General features: G+C 33.9%; 1 long non-coding RNA gene across 2 annotated transcripts; it reads left to right on the top strand.

The window, feature by feature from the left end:
• Positions 1-9,872: 9,872 nt before the first annotated feature.
• LOC109154839 lies at positions 9,873-11,077 on the top strand. 2 transcript variants are annotated; one of them, XR_002049801.1, is made up of 3 exons: positions 9,873-10,337; positions 10,445-10,511; positions 10,813-11,077. It is a non-coding gene; the product is annotated as an uncharacterized LOC109154839 (long non-coding RNA). The 2 variants fall into 2 exon arrangements; XR_002049802.1 differs by having other exon boundaries at positions 10,418-10,511.
• The last annotated feature ends 5,646 nt before the right edge of the window (positions 11,078-16,723 follow it).

The raw sequence follows: 16,723 nt of genomic DNA, 5'->3' as shown, positions 1-16,723 counted from the left end.
TAACTCGTACACCGGATGTCCTCATTGTGGAACTGATAACCTACTTCACCATCAATAAAACTCTGCAAAAATTGCTCGGCTCTACGTCCGGTGTTTATTGTGGTGGGGGATGTAATGGTAAACCCTAAAACATTCATTACCATCAACCACGTTTATGAAACGACAAACGTGTAATTTGTTCGTCCCTGCTCTCTCATTAATGAGTACATACAATAACACCGATTGTGTATTGTATGGATAAAATATGTAACTATATTCACTCCGTTCGGTAGCTGAAATTCGTTAGAACTGTATGATGCCCACATTTCCATCTCTCACAACGTAGTGTATACAAACAACTGAAAATTAGAATATCTTTGGTAATAAAATATCTTTGCACTGATGTTATATTTTTTTATTATGATGGTTGCATGTATTTATACTACAATACAATAATTTATGTTACGAATAGTCATTCGTATTAAAGGAGTAGTCATCTCACACTGATTCACAATAGTAGTACAATCAGGGAATATATTCTTATCAGAAACGATAAAATGGACTGTCTCTACCTCGGGAATATATTTTTCTCAGATATGACCGCCTTGCGAATGTAAAAAGGTTAAACTCGGACCATTATGGTCCGAATTTAACCAAAAAATTATTAATAAATCGGGACATCATGTTCCGATTTAAAATTTTATGTTTTATAAAAGTAAAACTTGGACCGTCTGGGTCCGAGTTTTACATATAATTTGTTTTTTTTTTCATTTTTTTTACACTTTACCCAACATGGATGTGAATAAATAAAATATTTGCGGGTTCAACAAGTAATGTCAGCAAATATGGACTGTCTCTAAACAAATCTTTCCAACTTAAAGAAGCAATGTCAGCGAATATATTCGGTTCAAATTACAAAAGCAATGTTACGAATAGTCATTCATATTAAAGGAGTAGTCATCTCATACTGATTCACAATAGTAATACAATCAGGGAATATATTCTTATCGGAAATGATGAAATGGACTGTCTCTACCTCGGGAATCTATTCCTCTCGGAAATGACAAAATGGACTGGCGTTGCCTTGGGGACGTAAAAAGGTTAAACTCCGACCATTGTGGTCCGAATTTAACCAAAAAAATTTAAAAAATATGTTCCGATTTATAACTTCATGTTTTATAAAAGTAAAACTCGGACCGTCTGGGTCCGTGTTTTACATATATTTTGTTTTTTTTTTCAGACTTTACCCAACATGTACGTGAATAAATAAAATATTCGTCTCGGAAATGATAAAATGGACTGTCTCTACCTCGGAAATGTAATACTTATTTGTCTCGGAAAGGATAAAATGGACTGTCTTTACCTCGGAAATGTAATACTTATTCACAATAGCAATACGAATAGTCATTTCATATTAAATGACTAGTCTTCTCATACTGATGCAGCATAGCAATAGCTTCGGGGAATATATTCGTCTTGGAAATGATGAAATGGACCATTCTTGCCTTGTAATGGAATATATTCTTTCCAACAAAGTCCAAACATATTCTTCACGATAAGCTACTTCTCAAAACCAATCTAAGGGAATATATTCTGTCATAATTTCTTTATAGGCTTATTTATAGCCTGCTCTACATCACCGTTACGTGCTCACATTGAAGATTACTTGCTCAGATTGCAGTTCCCATTCTACAACTTCAAAGCATTCATCATCTTCGTCTGAACAATTCCTATGGTACGATATAGTTTTATTTACTATTTTTTTTTATTTTAATTAAAATTTCGTCTTTAACAGGAATATGATTTTTATTAGGGTAAAATGTATGTTGTGTTTGTTGGTCGCCAACCGGGAATATATGACAATTGGGAGGATGCAAAAACTCAAGTGCATCGCTATAGCGACAACTTGTATAAATCATACAACTCGAGGGATGAAGCCATTCAAGCTTTCAACAGATTCATAAGTAGTCAACGACATGATTCCCGAGCATGAAGTTCTAATTCCGCTTCAAGTTCCAGCTCCACCGTACCGAATACAAACACATATTCAAATGAGGAAATCTTAGCTCGTATGCAAGATGAACTCACACGTGAGAATCACGAGCACGCGATGAAACTGGATGCAATTGTTGAAGAATTTAAACATCTACTTTCCAAATAAGTTAACATAATGTTTGAATAAATATTTGCATGAGTTTACTCCATTGTTGTTTGGCATGTGTTTAAGTTTTATGTTTTGTACGCATAAACCAACCCTATCATATTTTCCTTCCATACTCCAATTAATTTTATAAAATGTAATTTTTGATAGTGACAACACTATCAGAATAAAAAATAAAAAAGTAATTCGCACTACTTGACAACAGTTGGAGTCTCACGAAATTTCTTTTAGTGAAAAGTGATTTTATACAAAAGTACTTTGTGATAGGACTACACTTTTATAAAGCTGATAGGGACATTTAAATTGAAATAATTGGACTCTAATACACTACTATAAATAGCACACTACTATACAAACAACTAAAGCTGATAGAGACATTTAAATTGAATTATTTCGGACTCTAGTACACTACTATAAATACCACACTACTATACGAACAACTAAACCAAGCCCCACAACTGCACCACAATATTTCTCTATCCGTAATACATTTCTTTCAACAAACTTTGCGAATCCCATATTTAGGAAGAGCCAAATTCAATATTCTCAAACTGCAATTTTTTTAAAATGGCAGCTATATCTACATATGTTTTTGTTTTTTGGGGTGGGGAAATACAAACCAGTGGGGCACCGCCACAGATAAATTATTCACTCCAGCCTCGAGTAGTTATTCCAATACCATCAATTATTGGACTCATTCCTATGGAGTTAATGATCAGACAAGTAATGGGAATCAACATTAAGGACAATGTTGAGCTGATTGGAAGAGTGATAGTGGATGCTACGATGGGTAGCACACACTATCTACTACACATTGCGCGCAAAAGAGACTGGGAATACTTCATACGACAAACAATGCCAAACGGAGAGTTACATGTGTACGTTCAGACAGAAGATATTTATGGTGGCGGATTCGGAGTTAACGATGTCGATCCACCGGAGGAACTTCCATCTGAGTCAACAATGGTGGAAAGTTCATCAGAAAGTGATGCCACGTATCAACCTGATGAGTCCATACCGTCCGAGAGTTCAGGAAGTACGGACGAGGAAGACATATAGGAGTCAGTTCCAATCGACTTCGATTCAATGAATGTAACTACTCAAATGAATCGAGGTCGGGGTCAACGATTGCCAGATTCTGCGGTCCCGTCTTACCACTCACCGATACCACCTCCAACAACTGCATTCGCATACGGCTTTACGGAGAGGGACGATGATGAAACCCTATCATACGACCCCTCCACAAATGTTATTGCGAAAGGAATGGTATTCCCGGATTTTCCGACGCTAAAAAAAGCAGTAGGAACATACAATATGCTGCACGGGCGGGACTACGTCACCAACCACAAAAAAAGGGCAAATTGGAAGGTCTCCTGTACACATTATACATCAACACCATCTTGCCCGTGGACATTATCCGCAAAGAAGTTGCATGGGGCATCTACTGAATGGCAGGTCACGAAGTACACTCAGCCCCACGAGTGCACAGTTCAATTCAACCAGCGGCCCGCGGACAAACTGTGCACCAGCTCATTAATATGTGATTTGATCTTTCAAAAGATCACTGCGGATCCACAGTACAAAATAAAACACATCCAAGTGCCGTAGTATATAATAGAAGGCGGTTATTTAGAAAACCGACGTCTATTATGTGTCGTAGTATAACAAAATATAATAAAATGCGGTTATTTAAAAAACCGCCTTCTATTAAGCGACGTAGTATATCATTTCTGTAGTAGTGTTGAGTTTGAACTTTTTAATAGAATATATTTTATAATTATATTATTGAAATACTATATTATAGGTTTAATGCTGGTATGTGATATTAATTAGTGGGTAGATTTTTAAAAATTTAACGATGGACAAAAGTCGTAGTAAATACATAGCTAAATACCTAATAACAATAAAGAATAGCAACGAAATGGTGACAGAAAAATCCATTGCCAAAATTTAGCGACGGATATTTCCGTCACTAAGCTGTAGCTAAATGGTATCCAATGCAAACAATAGAAACCAATTATCGGCAAAATTTTCCGTTGCTAAATGTAGAACCAAACATATATCCACAATATTTTCTAACGCTATATTTAGCAATGAAAAAGTCCGTTGCTATTCCCTTGCAAATTTCTCGTCACCTGATCGTCGTGGTAGGAAACTAGCGACACAATTTTTTTTGTTGGTTTGGCAACGGAAATTTCCATCATTATTCCACTACAAATTTCATCATTAAATCGTTGCGGGGAAGAAAATAGCAACGGATTTTTTGATTAGTGACGGAATTAAGTTGCGTCGCAAAGCTTTAGGGACAGACTAATTCTGTAGCGACAGATTTTCTCCTTTATAGCGATGAAAATTTTTCGTCGTTATTTCCGCATTTTTTTTGTAGGTAAACTTTTAATGTTTTTAAAAGTCTATGAAAGTCATTCTAAAAAAAAATAAAAAAATCTATGAAAGTCATTCTAAAAAAAAAGTCTATGAAAGTCAATATCAAATGCACCCCTTAACCATTTAATTAAGACAACATATTAAGACTAATCATGCTTATGTTGAGTAGAAGCTAAAAGGATAACAAGAAAACCTTTAATTGCAATTGTACCTCATCTTTATTAGTAATTCGTTTGAATTGTTTTTTTTTTTTTTTTTGTTTTGTATCCTATTTCTTTCTCTTTTTGCAAAGGATTTCAAATAGAATCATTATATAGTAGACCATGGTCTACAAAATATGTATATTGTCAAATGAACATTAATAGAATTAAAATGATACTTTACTATTGTTACTAGTATATTACCCGTGCGATGCACGGACTAAATATTTGAAATATTAAAATTATGTATGTTATTAAAAATATATTATTAAATTTCATATATAAAAAATTTAATACGAAATTTATTTTTTTATAAATTTCTGTATTTAAAATAAAAATTGATATTTAAGTTAGGTAATTATTAATAAGAGTTAATGTCATATTTGGTCATTTGTGGTCATCCGAGTATAGTGATTTTGCTGCGTTTAGTTCTAAACTTTCAAATTGATGACTGTGATCTTTCGACTTTCAAATTGTATTGCTATGTGATGCAAATTTAAATAAGAAAAAATGGCACTTTTAGTCCCTAAATTGTTTTACTTTTTGAAATTTGATGCCTATCAATTAATTTGTCCCATTTCAAGCTTCATTGCTTCATCGTCATTCGCCCAACTAATCTGCTCATTGCTTACAGACAGAATCAATGAATAAATAAAATAAAATAAGAACAAAAAATTAACTTATTGCATCGATCCATTAGTTCTCGTATCTCAAAAAATATATGATTGTCTAAGAGGAATTTATGTAATAAAGGAAACAGGAAATCTATTAATGAGGAATTTATGCAATGAAGATGTAGATTAATGGACAAATATAACCTTGTTAATGGGGGCAAATCTCTGCTGTTTCAAGTTTCAACCGCTCACGACGCTTAGAACACGCCGCCGGCGAAGTTACAAGCTCACGCTATTACCGAATCATCCCTCATCGCGAGACTGAATTGGAAGCTTGTGATAAGGTGGAGTATACAACTATGATTCTCTGAACGAGTACTTCTTGGCCTCACCGACCGTGAACCACGCGCTACCGTCCGCGTCCGAAAGAATTTTGAACTAGATTCAGGGTTGAAATGGTCAGATAGGCGGCAATTTGTTGTTTCAGAGAATGCAGGTATGGTTTGAAAATATGAAGGGAGACATGAGACATCAGGGTGATGGTTCTGAAATGTCGAGTAACAATCGATTAAATAAGCAGTTTAGAAATAACTCAGCAATGTCCAATGTCAGATTTGGTGGTCCCAAGTTTGCTGAGAAATTTTATTATCCCATCAATCGATTGAATGGTAGATATGACTCCCATGCTTGCAACTGTAATACACACACTTATCACAAGCTTCCAATTCGGGACGTAACTTTGTCGGCGGCGTGTTCTGAGCGCCGTGTGCGGTTGAAACATCAGAGATTTGCCCCCATTATTGGCGCTTCCAAGCTGACTCAACATTCCTTTAAAAAAAAAAAAAAAGACTTCGAATGACCGATTTGCCCCCCTTATTAAACAAATTAAAATGGATTACAACTTTTTCGGCGACAATTGGCCGGTAATTTCGCCGGGTGAATCAAATGTGTTAAAAATTGCATAGTTATGGTACTAAATTGTTAGTTTTTAAAGTCGTGGGTTGAAATTAATAAAACCTCAACAGTCATAGGACCAAAAATGTAATTTTCTCTATAATTAAATTAATATATATAAAAAATGAAATTAAAATAGATCTCACATCATTATCAATCATTATTACATGGATCATGGTCTACACAGTTATATGGACCATAAATAAAAGTACATTTTTAATATACTAAAAGTACATTATTTGGTTTTCAAAAAAAAAAAAAACGTTATTTATGTACGTAAAGTATAATTTTTTTAAAGTACATTACTTGAGTACTGAAAATACATTATTTTATATAGGAAAAAAGGTCAAATAGGCCCTCGAACTTTAGCTTAAAAGTCAATTAGGCCCCTAAACTTTTTAACGGTGCAATTACATCCATCAACAATTCATTTAAGTGCAATGAAGCCCAAAAACAAATTAATGACCTGCTATCACAGGTCATTAGGGTTCAGGCCACCTTCCGGCAAATTTTTCGCCAAAAAAAAAAAAGTGACTGGCGAAATTTACGACAAAAGAAATGACTGGCGAAATTTTCGACAAATCTGGGTCGATTGCTGGTCACCTTTTTTTTGTCGGAAAATTCGCCAGAAGGTGGCCTGAACCCTAATGACCTGTGATAGCAGGTCATTAACTTGTTTTTGGGCTTCATTGCACCTAAATGAATTGTTGATGGGTGTAATTGAACCTTTAAAAAATTTAGGGGTCTAATTGACTTTTAAGTTAAAGTTCGAGGGCCTATTTAACCCCTTTCGCTTTTATATATACTATCAAATAATATACCTTCACTACACAAATAATATACTTTTATGGCCCGTTTGGTTCACGGAATAGGCCGGGAATGGCATAGCATTCCCAGTAATAGGCCTATTCCTTTGTTTGGTAACCATTTTTATTACCAGGAAATATATTCCTGGTAATAGCCTATTACCTCAAATGAGGTAATAGCTATTACTAGGGCCCCCCTGGTATTAGCCTATTACTGAACGCTCAGGAATAGATTTTAGAATCTATTTCCTTTTTTACCCTTTTCTTTAACCTAATTTTTTTATCCTATATATAAATTTATCCTATTTCACCACCGTCGTCACCGATAAATTCACCACCGTCGTCACCACCACCACCATCGCCGCCGCCACCACCACCACCACCGCCGCCACCACCACCACCGCCACCGCCGCCGCCGCCGCCGCCGCCACCACCACCACCGGCCCCACCACTGCCACCGCCACCACCACCACTACCACCCCAGCACCACCGCCGCCACCACCACCACCACCAACATCGCCACCAACATCGCCGCCACCACCGCCGCCACCAGAACCACCACCCAGCAGCACCACCGCCACCATCACTACCACCACCACCGCCACAACCGTCACCGTCACCACCACCACTGCCACCGCCACCACCACCATTACCACCCCAGCACCACCACCACCGTCACCATCGCCGCCACCACCACCACCAACATCGCCACCATCACATATTCTTATAAGGGTATTTATGTCTTTTAAAACATATTTCATTTCTATTCCTTAAATCAACCAAACACTGTAATATAATTCCTAAAGTCTATCCTTTCGCGAACCAAACAATAGAATACAATTCCTATTCTATTCCTTGCCTATTCTATTCCTTATGGAATAACATTCCTATTACCTCAAAATTCATTCCGTGAACCAAACGTGCTGTTAGTATATTAAAAATATACCTAATATTCATGATCAATACAATAATTTACTTATCATTAATTCATTATCCACACGTTACATAAATCATGGTGTCCAATAGAATTTGCCTTTCAAATTGGTTCCAACCAATTTTCGAGGAACACTAACGGGCTCTGACATGCAAAGGCCCACTTACCAGTGTTTAATGGGATAGAGTTTGCTTGGGGCGGCCCAAGCCTGAATAGGGTCCAAATCATTAAGTTCTAAAGTCTCTCAGTTGTTATATCGTGCACCATTATGCGCCCTAAAAATCCCCTACTTCGTATATATATAACTAGTATTTCACCCGTGTGATGCACGGACATAAAATTCTAAAATATTGAATTTATGTTAAGAAATTGATATTAATTATTTTTGTTATTATAGTTGCATCATTACACAATTTTTCGAAATTGGAAGCGTTTCTAAGTTTAAAAAAATTGTTACATATATACAAAACAATAATAACATTATGATATGACATTAAAAATCCCAAAAAAAATTATTAATTATTGAAAGTTTCTTTGTACACTACATTTTCTGTAGTGTTCAAACCACAGTAGAGTCTACACATATTAAGATTTTTAGCCCATCTAGATTACTAACCCGAGATGCTGCTACATACAACTGTCCATGGTTAAACACCGATTTCTTTAATAGTAGTCCCACATGAGATAAAATTTGACCTTGACTCTTGTTTATTGTCATAGCATATGACAACATTATTGGAAATTGTTTCCTCTGAAATTTAAACGATAGTCTTGGGTCAGAAGAAGTCAATCTCAATCTTGGTATTAGTACCCTGGTGCCTACATTGTTTCCACACAGAATTTGAGCTTCAATTACATGGTTTCCTAATTGTGTAATGATCAACCTTGTACCATTGCATAATCCCAATGAGTGGTCTATATTTCTGAGCAGCATAATTGGCAATCCAACCTTTAATGTTAAAGAATGGTTTGGAACACCGGAGCATCTCAAACTGTTAAGAAACTCTGTAGGCGTGAACCTCCGATAACATATTAGCATTTGTATCTCACTTGCAAACCGAATCACAACTAAAATATGTCTTGGAAGTTGCCTCATTCATACTGTTCATGTATTCATTCACCTTGTCCACAACATCTAATGTTGGAGCTAATATAGCTCGAGACTCCAAATGTTTATGAACTATTTGACCCTGACAATATTATGTTAATCCTTATATTAAATATAATATTTATAATGATAATAACAATAATAATAGAAATAATATTAATAAGAATAATTACATTACAAAAAAAATAACAATAAAAACAAATATAATTGAAAGATGAATATTTTATATTATTGAATTGAGATATAATTTTATCTCCCAAGTTTTGTAAAACTTGAGTGAATATAAAATATATATTTTAATCATGTACATTTGTTAGTGTAGTAAATTTATTTACAAATATTGTAAACACCAACATTATTGAATTAATTTTATTTTATTATTTATGTATTATGGTTCTACTAAAGTACTAAACGTACCTTTGTGATTTTTTTAACTTATTATCATGAAAAAATTATTAAGCATTGTCATTTGTGTTTGTAAAGAGGAAAGTTTCATTAATGTAATAATAATATTAATATTAATAGAATATAATAAATAATACTAACACTAATAATAAAAATGAAATTAAAAAGTAGAAATAAAATAAATAATAACAATAACAACAATATCAATAATAATAATAATAATAATAATAATAATAATAATAATAAAACAATTCAAATAGTGGACTGCAACCCATTTACCTAACCCTCTACCCAGCCCAAAACCACCCGCAGCCCACCTATCTAAACCCACCCAACCCGACAGATTCCCCCAACTCTCTCTCGCTCATCCACTCTCCTCCTCGCTCTGTCGTCTCCGGTCCTCCCTCCGTCTTCTTCGCGATTCCAGTGCGATTACCTAATTGCGACTCATGAACGCTTCAGGAAATCGAAGCCATTACCGACCTTCACTTCACTCCTTCACCCTTCAACTTCAAAACACGAAAACCTCTCCTCCTAGAAGTTTTATCCCCAAAATCGAAACCCTAAACCGAGAGAATTTGCGCCAAAAGAGTTCCGATATCCTCCACAATTTTGTTCAATCCTTCAAGCTTCAACTTCGAAACCAAGAAAACCTCTCGTCGTAGATGAATTAATCCCAAATTTGAAACCCTAAAGTGGTACAACTTCCGGCCAAGAAGTTCCGATGTCGATGAAAATTGAAGCCGAAACTGGGTTTAAATCCGTCAGAAAACACGACGTTCCCACATGTAGTAAGTTATAATTTTACTTCTTCTAAAATGTAATTATTTAAGTCTGTAATTCTCAAATGTTTGCACATGTACGTACCTAGACTTAGAGAAGAACAAATATGTCTCAGGGGATCGATTCAAAGCATTAAAAACCGTAAAAGATATACACAAAGAACATCTGCCTAGATGATAAGTGTAAGTTTTTTTTTTTTTAATCTCGTAAATATTTTTTATTCTATTTTCTAGATTATTATTACTTGACATTGTTGATTAACAATTTATTATTTTTTATTTACTGATTATATGGTCCACTATTTTTAGGCAGTACTAACCATTTGCTTGCAGTTAGTGGCATATGATGAAAATTCTTTCTGATGCCCATATGATTTAAATATCATCAAGTACTAAAAATCAATCATGTTACATTGCTTATTGTCTTATTGACATAACTTGTTTTGATATATTGTTCATTTTTAACATTTTTTTCTACTATTAGATGCACAGAATGACTTTTCAAGTTTTCATGGGCCAATCTCAAGATGAGTACTGTGTACTGATATGGAGTTTGATGATTTCTCTTCGTATTTATGTATTGTATTAAAACATTTAAGATGCTGTAAAATTAGCCTTTTTTATAATGTAAATTGTTTTTTCCCGTTAGCATTTTATAAATTTGTTTACAATGAACAAATGTCAACATTATTTCTTACTTTAGATATGGATCTGAAATCTTTAAGTTGTTCTATTTAATTCTTCTGTAATTTTTGTCAATGTTCTTGTGAACAAAAATGCCTTTAGTTTGAACAAAAAAAGTTTCTACTATTTATAGTTTGAAAATTCTTTTAAGTCTAATATTTCTAATAGTTGATAAGAGATGGATATTTTCTTTACTTGTAATTTACTGATTTTTGGACTAAATTCTTTTAAGTCTAACTTTCTCATTTTGTTGATAATCTCTTAAAAGGCATTGAACTTAACATTTGATTTATCTGTAAAACATGCATACCGCTGCTGCGGTTTGAGAAGCCACACAAAAGAAACATACTTAATAAAGGTTTATATGCTTTTATGAAGATATAGATTTCAAAGGTAATTTTGTTGATTTTTGGTCCTTTTTCCTAAATTTTTGCTATAATATCTTTCAAGTTTAATTTTGTAATTTTTGTTTAAGATTTCTTAAAAGGAACAGCAGCTTTTTGAGAAGCCACACAATATACATGATGAAGTTTTAAAAGCTTTATGAGGATATAGTTTTCAAAGTTAATTTATTTTAGTGAAGTCTTAAACTTTGAGATTTTTAAGACGATTCAAGATATTTTGTCTATTTAAATTAATTTTTCTTGTAGGCCATAAAAATGGTGATTTGCAAAACACAACTTCAGAGCTTCAGAAGGTATAATTAGCTTGAAGATGGAGGCTGAATGTCAGGTAAATCTCTCATGAATGTGTCAAATTTGCTTCTATGTGCTACATTCATCTGTGTTTAACCAAAAACAAATTTTGTTTACAAAGTTATAATCTAATATGCTTCTGCTGCAAATTGTCCTACATTTGTAGATATAATTGCATATATTGGTTCATCTTGATCTTCCATCTTCAATTTGGCATGTATGATGATCATCTATAAAACCTGCATTACAAAACATAAAACAAACATAGAAGAATATATAATAAGAGAAATCTAAATTAGAAGATATTAATGACAGACATCAATGCATTTAATTTCACCGTATGGACTTAGAGTTCAAGTGTTGAGTAGTATTGTTCATAGTCCTAGAAGACCATATTTCTGCAAGTATGTCCCAAAAACAGATAATAAACATTGTCCCAAAAAATATAAGATAATATATAGACCATTAGTGCACCACATTACAAACACAGTCTCTTCAATTTTTCTCCTTCTTTATGACAATAGCCTTTGATCTTTTGAAATCACTGGTAGATGAGAACTGGTCCAAGAGATTTCTTTTAGTTGAGTCACTTTTAGTTGAGTCAAGTTCATTCTGTTCTCCAATATTTCAAACCTTTGTTTTAAAGAGTCATTAACACGATTAGGAGGAGTCTTTATGATGGGATACAAAAATAGGGCACTTTTTAAAAGCAAACAAAGATAGGAAAAACTATTTTGTGAAATGCATGTTTGCTTAACATAAAATGCAACCTCAGAATGCATGTTAGCTTTTTTGGAAAAAAAATAGTTTAAATAGAAAAGAATGTAGTATTATATGTGTATGTGTATAGTATTGTAAAAGTAGATATATATGTATAAGTATACACGTATACTTGTTCTTTTTTTTTTTTTTTTTTGAAAAATATATTAGTTAGTTTTTTTTTTTTTTTTTAAAGTAGTAGTTAGTTAATTATTACATAATCATTTGTACTGCAATAATAATGCATAGTAATTAGTGTATAATAATAATGAAAATAAATTATTTAATTATTAGGAATCATAAAAGTAATAATTGCATAATGACTACAATTTGTTGTACTTAGATAAATAAGATTAGTAATTATCCTTTAGTTGTGATATAATAAGAAAAAAATAATTTATGCATATTTTACTTATAAGAAAAATATATAGTCAAATTATTTATAAAATAATATTTATTATTACATATATGTTTAAAAAATAAATAGAATAAGAATATGCTTGTAAATAAAATAGAGTGATATAAGTTGTGTTCATATTTATGATTCATTTAACAAGTTCAATTCACCATACATGTTGTCGTGAATGTCATATTCAACAGACCATGGACAAATATTCTCAACATTACATTTACCAATCAACATCATTAGTACGACATTGTCTTCTGTATTGAATAGTACAACATCATCTGTTTCCTCAATTTGGAAAGATGTTTTTATTTCGTCCCACAGCAGTGGGAATAGGCTTGCATTGAAGTAGATCTCTATTTCTCGATTTCCAACAATTAGCTTTAAAGTGTCGGAGAAGACTTGGGAGTTGTTGAGAAATGTACCCAACAAATCATGCTAGAGAAATGTAACGAGAAGTTAGTAAATGAAAAAATTCCTGTTGACGGAAGTTGAATGTATACGTTAATGCATGTATATTGTTTCTTACCGCTGAAGATTTAGAGAAATCAATATACCAAGAACGTTCTCGTCTTTGTAGTGCATTAAATGACAAGGATGGTGGGATAGCGGACATCGCCTTGACAGTTATTTGGTCTAAAATATTAAAAAGAATAGTTAATATTTGTAGTTAAGTGTATAATTTATAATATATGGATTATAGTGTAATGTTACCTTGATCATAATGGCGAGATGTTATGTAATCTCCATAACGATTAGACTCTAGTTTCATCTCGCCATTAAAGTAGTTGGGAGTGTTGTAGCCATAGTAGAAAAAAGTTTCAAAAGTAAAGAAACCAGTATGTCTAAAGAGTACAATGTCCCCAACATGCAAATCATTAACTGTCATGAAATCTGATGTTCCCGTAGTGAAGTGCATGTTCTCAACGGTAACTTCAATTCCTATCGAGCGACCATGACGCAAAATAGCCGTTGTAGTAAAATGTTGCATTAGATGACGATGCATGCAATTTGGAATTTTCTAGGAAAAAAAATTCGATGTATCAAATAGAAATGTAATCAATGTACTAAAACACATAATAACAAAATTAGATTGTTATACTTACCATTGTTACTGTCGACGTAATTGTAATACTAAACCATGTGATAGTGCATGTAGTAATATCGGGCAAATGCTGTTGATAATTGCAAGCTGAAAACAATAGTAAAAAACTATAGTTAGTCCTGAAAAAAGTAATTAAATAAAAGGTTACCAAATATTACGTGATTCATAAATAATGGCTTGTAGGCCTTGATGTAGGATCTCCGTCGAATATCTTTTGGCACCTTGCCGATCTTGAAAAAACATTGGCTCCAACGAATTTGAGCCTAGCATTTGTAAATATTTAACCCATGATGGTGCTGCAAAACATGCGTATTGGTTTGATATTGTATGTATTATAATTGCATACAATATTTTCTTCACATTAACGGTATAGGCGAAATAACGTTTCATTTGTCTATTATAAGAATTGACAGCTGACATATTTGTAAAACGAACAAATACGTCCATTTTGAAATTTCAAATGCTAAAAGAGGTATAGTGTATGTAAAAGTTACAAAGTTGGCTAGATGTTGGTTGGTATGTAATGTTGATGAAAACTGACGTGATTTATATAGAACTAGGAAAAACACAAAACATGCCTTCCTGAGAGGCATGTTACATGAATTTATAATTAAAAAAAAAATACATATTACTCTGAAGTCAAACTTTAAATTATAAAAGTAATTTCCAATGAATTTCATTTCCCCACACTAACAATTTTCCATATATAAATCAATTCTCCAGAAAAATTGTTTAATTCCAACAAAAAGGGGATTCAGAAAGGGGGACATGAATTTTTTTGGGAAGAATGAATTGGTTGAATCGAAGCCAAACACAAAACATTTCATGAATTTTTTTGGGAAGAATGAATTGGTTGAATCGAAGCCAAACACAAAACATGCCTTCCTGAGAGGCATGTTACATGAATTTATAATTAAAAAAATACATATTACTCTGAAGTCAAACTTTAAATTGTAAAAGTAATTTCCAATGAATTTCATTTCCCCACACTAACAATTTTCCATCTATAAATCAATTCTCCAAAAAAATTGTTTAATTCCAACAAAAACGGAATTCAGAAAGGGGGACATGATTTTTTTTGGGAAGAATGAATTTACGAAGTCAAACACAAAACATGCCTTATGTGTGGGTGGTAATATGACCCCTGTGTGGGATTATGATGTTGTTCTTCACCAACTTGATTACTAATTCCAGCTCGGCTAGAAGATGCATGTGATTGGAAATCCTGTACTGGGTGGTAATATGACCCCTGTGTGGGATTATGCACCACACCCGTAGGACTAGCAAAGGTCGGGTACTGAGAGCCAATATCCATCGATGTTGTGTATGCTACATCTCCAAACTGTGAATACAATGGCAAGTTATCAAAGTCATCAGCTGTATTACCTGCTTGCTCATTACCACGTTGTGACACCTCTGCATGTAACGCTGCATTAATAGCACGCATCCGCCTCCCGCCATATCCAGGTTGTCCACGCCTATGTGCACGTTGTTGTCGCAAATCAGTACGGTGATTGTCTATCTGCTCATCCAAAGCTGAGCAATTTATAACATCGGCTGGGACACGCTCCACATTTTCATAAATGCTACCCATTATATATTGCCGAGTCATATTATTCACATCCACAATGGCCTGAACATGGTCGGCAGGATTGAAAAGTGCTGCATCAGTTCTCAATTTGATTGCTTGCATCCCTTGCATCTACACCACAAAAAATACTACGTAATAACAAAAAAAAAAATTCACATAATACTACAAAAATTAATAATCAAGTAATTGTCAAGTAATAATCAAGTAATACTAACCAATCTATTAACTGAAGCAACACTTTGCAAATAACCATCGTCTGGGTTATGGTCAGGGTTACCAATGAACCGTCGACCATACAGGTAGAACCAATCTCGGTATGCATCAGTAATCGTTGGTTCTTCCTTATGCGTCATTTCTGTAATAAATAAACCTCGACTATTCCATTGTTGCACATGCGTCGCATGCTTTACACTCCAATTAATATTTGCATTACCCGAACGGCCGTCTGTTTCATGCAATTTGTGACTATATGTCACATGAGTGGGGACATCTTGAAGGCCATGAAATTGTCTACAAAACCTATCTGGGTAATGATACTCAACAATGTAAAAGAAAATTAGAGGCACCCGGGCTGTCCAAAACTCTTGCCCTGCTTTGCAATAATGGGGCAATGGGGCAAGCTATTCAAGATGTTATCATATGGAGTGAAACTGAACTGCAAAATAAAATTCAATATCATGAAGTTAAAATTTTATTTATATAAATATCTATTATAATTGTAAAAATATAAACATTACATTGAAGTGACTCACTTTGCTTGCACTAAGTCGATCGAATTGGTCGCGATAAACTCGTTCTACGTGTCCAGGGACAGAACGCCATGAATGCCGGCAATTCCACCTAGGTTTCAAAATAACACAATAAGTAATTCACACACAATAAAAATTCAAGCATTTAATCAAAGTTTACAACTAACCTTGCTGCAAGTGGCAAATCTCCAAGTATTTCCTGAGGCAAAACGCCTTGTGGCCTAACCATAGGCAATCGCTCCCATGCCCAAATTTGTACCAATAATAAGCATCCGCATACGGTCTTAGTTTCATGATGGGCCCCTCTACACAACGCCCTGTACAGATACGCTAAAGTTGCCGATCCCCAACTATATTGACCGCACACTTCAAAATCACGAATATACTCAAGCAAAAATAATTTCAT

The sequence above is a fragment of the Ipomoea nil genome, unplaced genomic scaffold (assembly GCF_001879475.1).
Source record: "Ipomoea nil cultivar Tokyo-kokei standard unplaced genomic scaffold, Asagao_1.1 scaffold2653, whole genome shotgun sequence".
Lineage (NCBI taxonomy): Eukaryota > Viridiplantae > Streptophyta > Magnoliopsida > Solanales > Convolvulaceae > Ipomoea > Ipomoea nil.
This window is presented reverse-complemented; position numbering and strand designations above follow the sequence as displayed.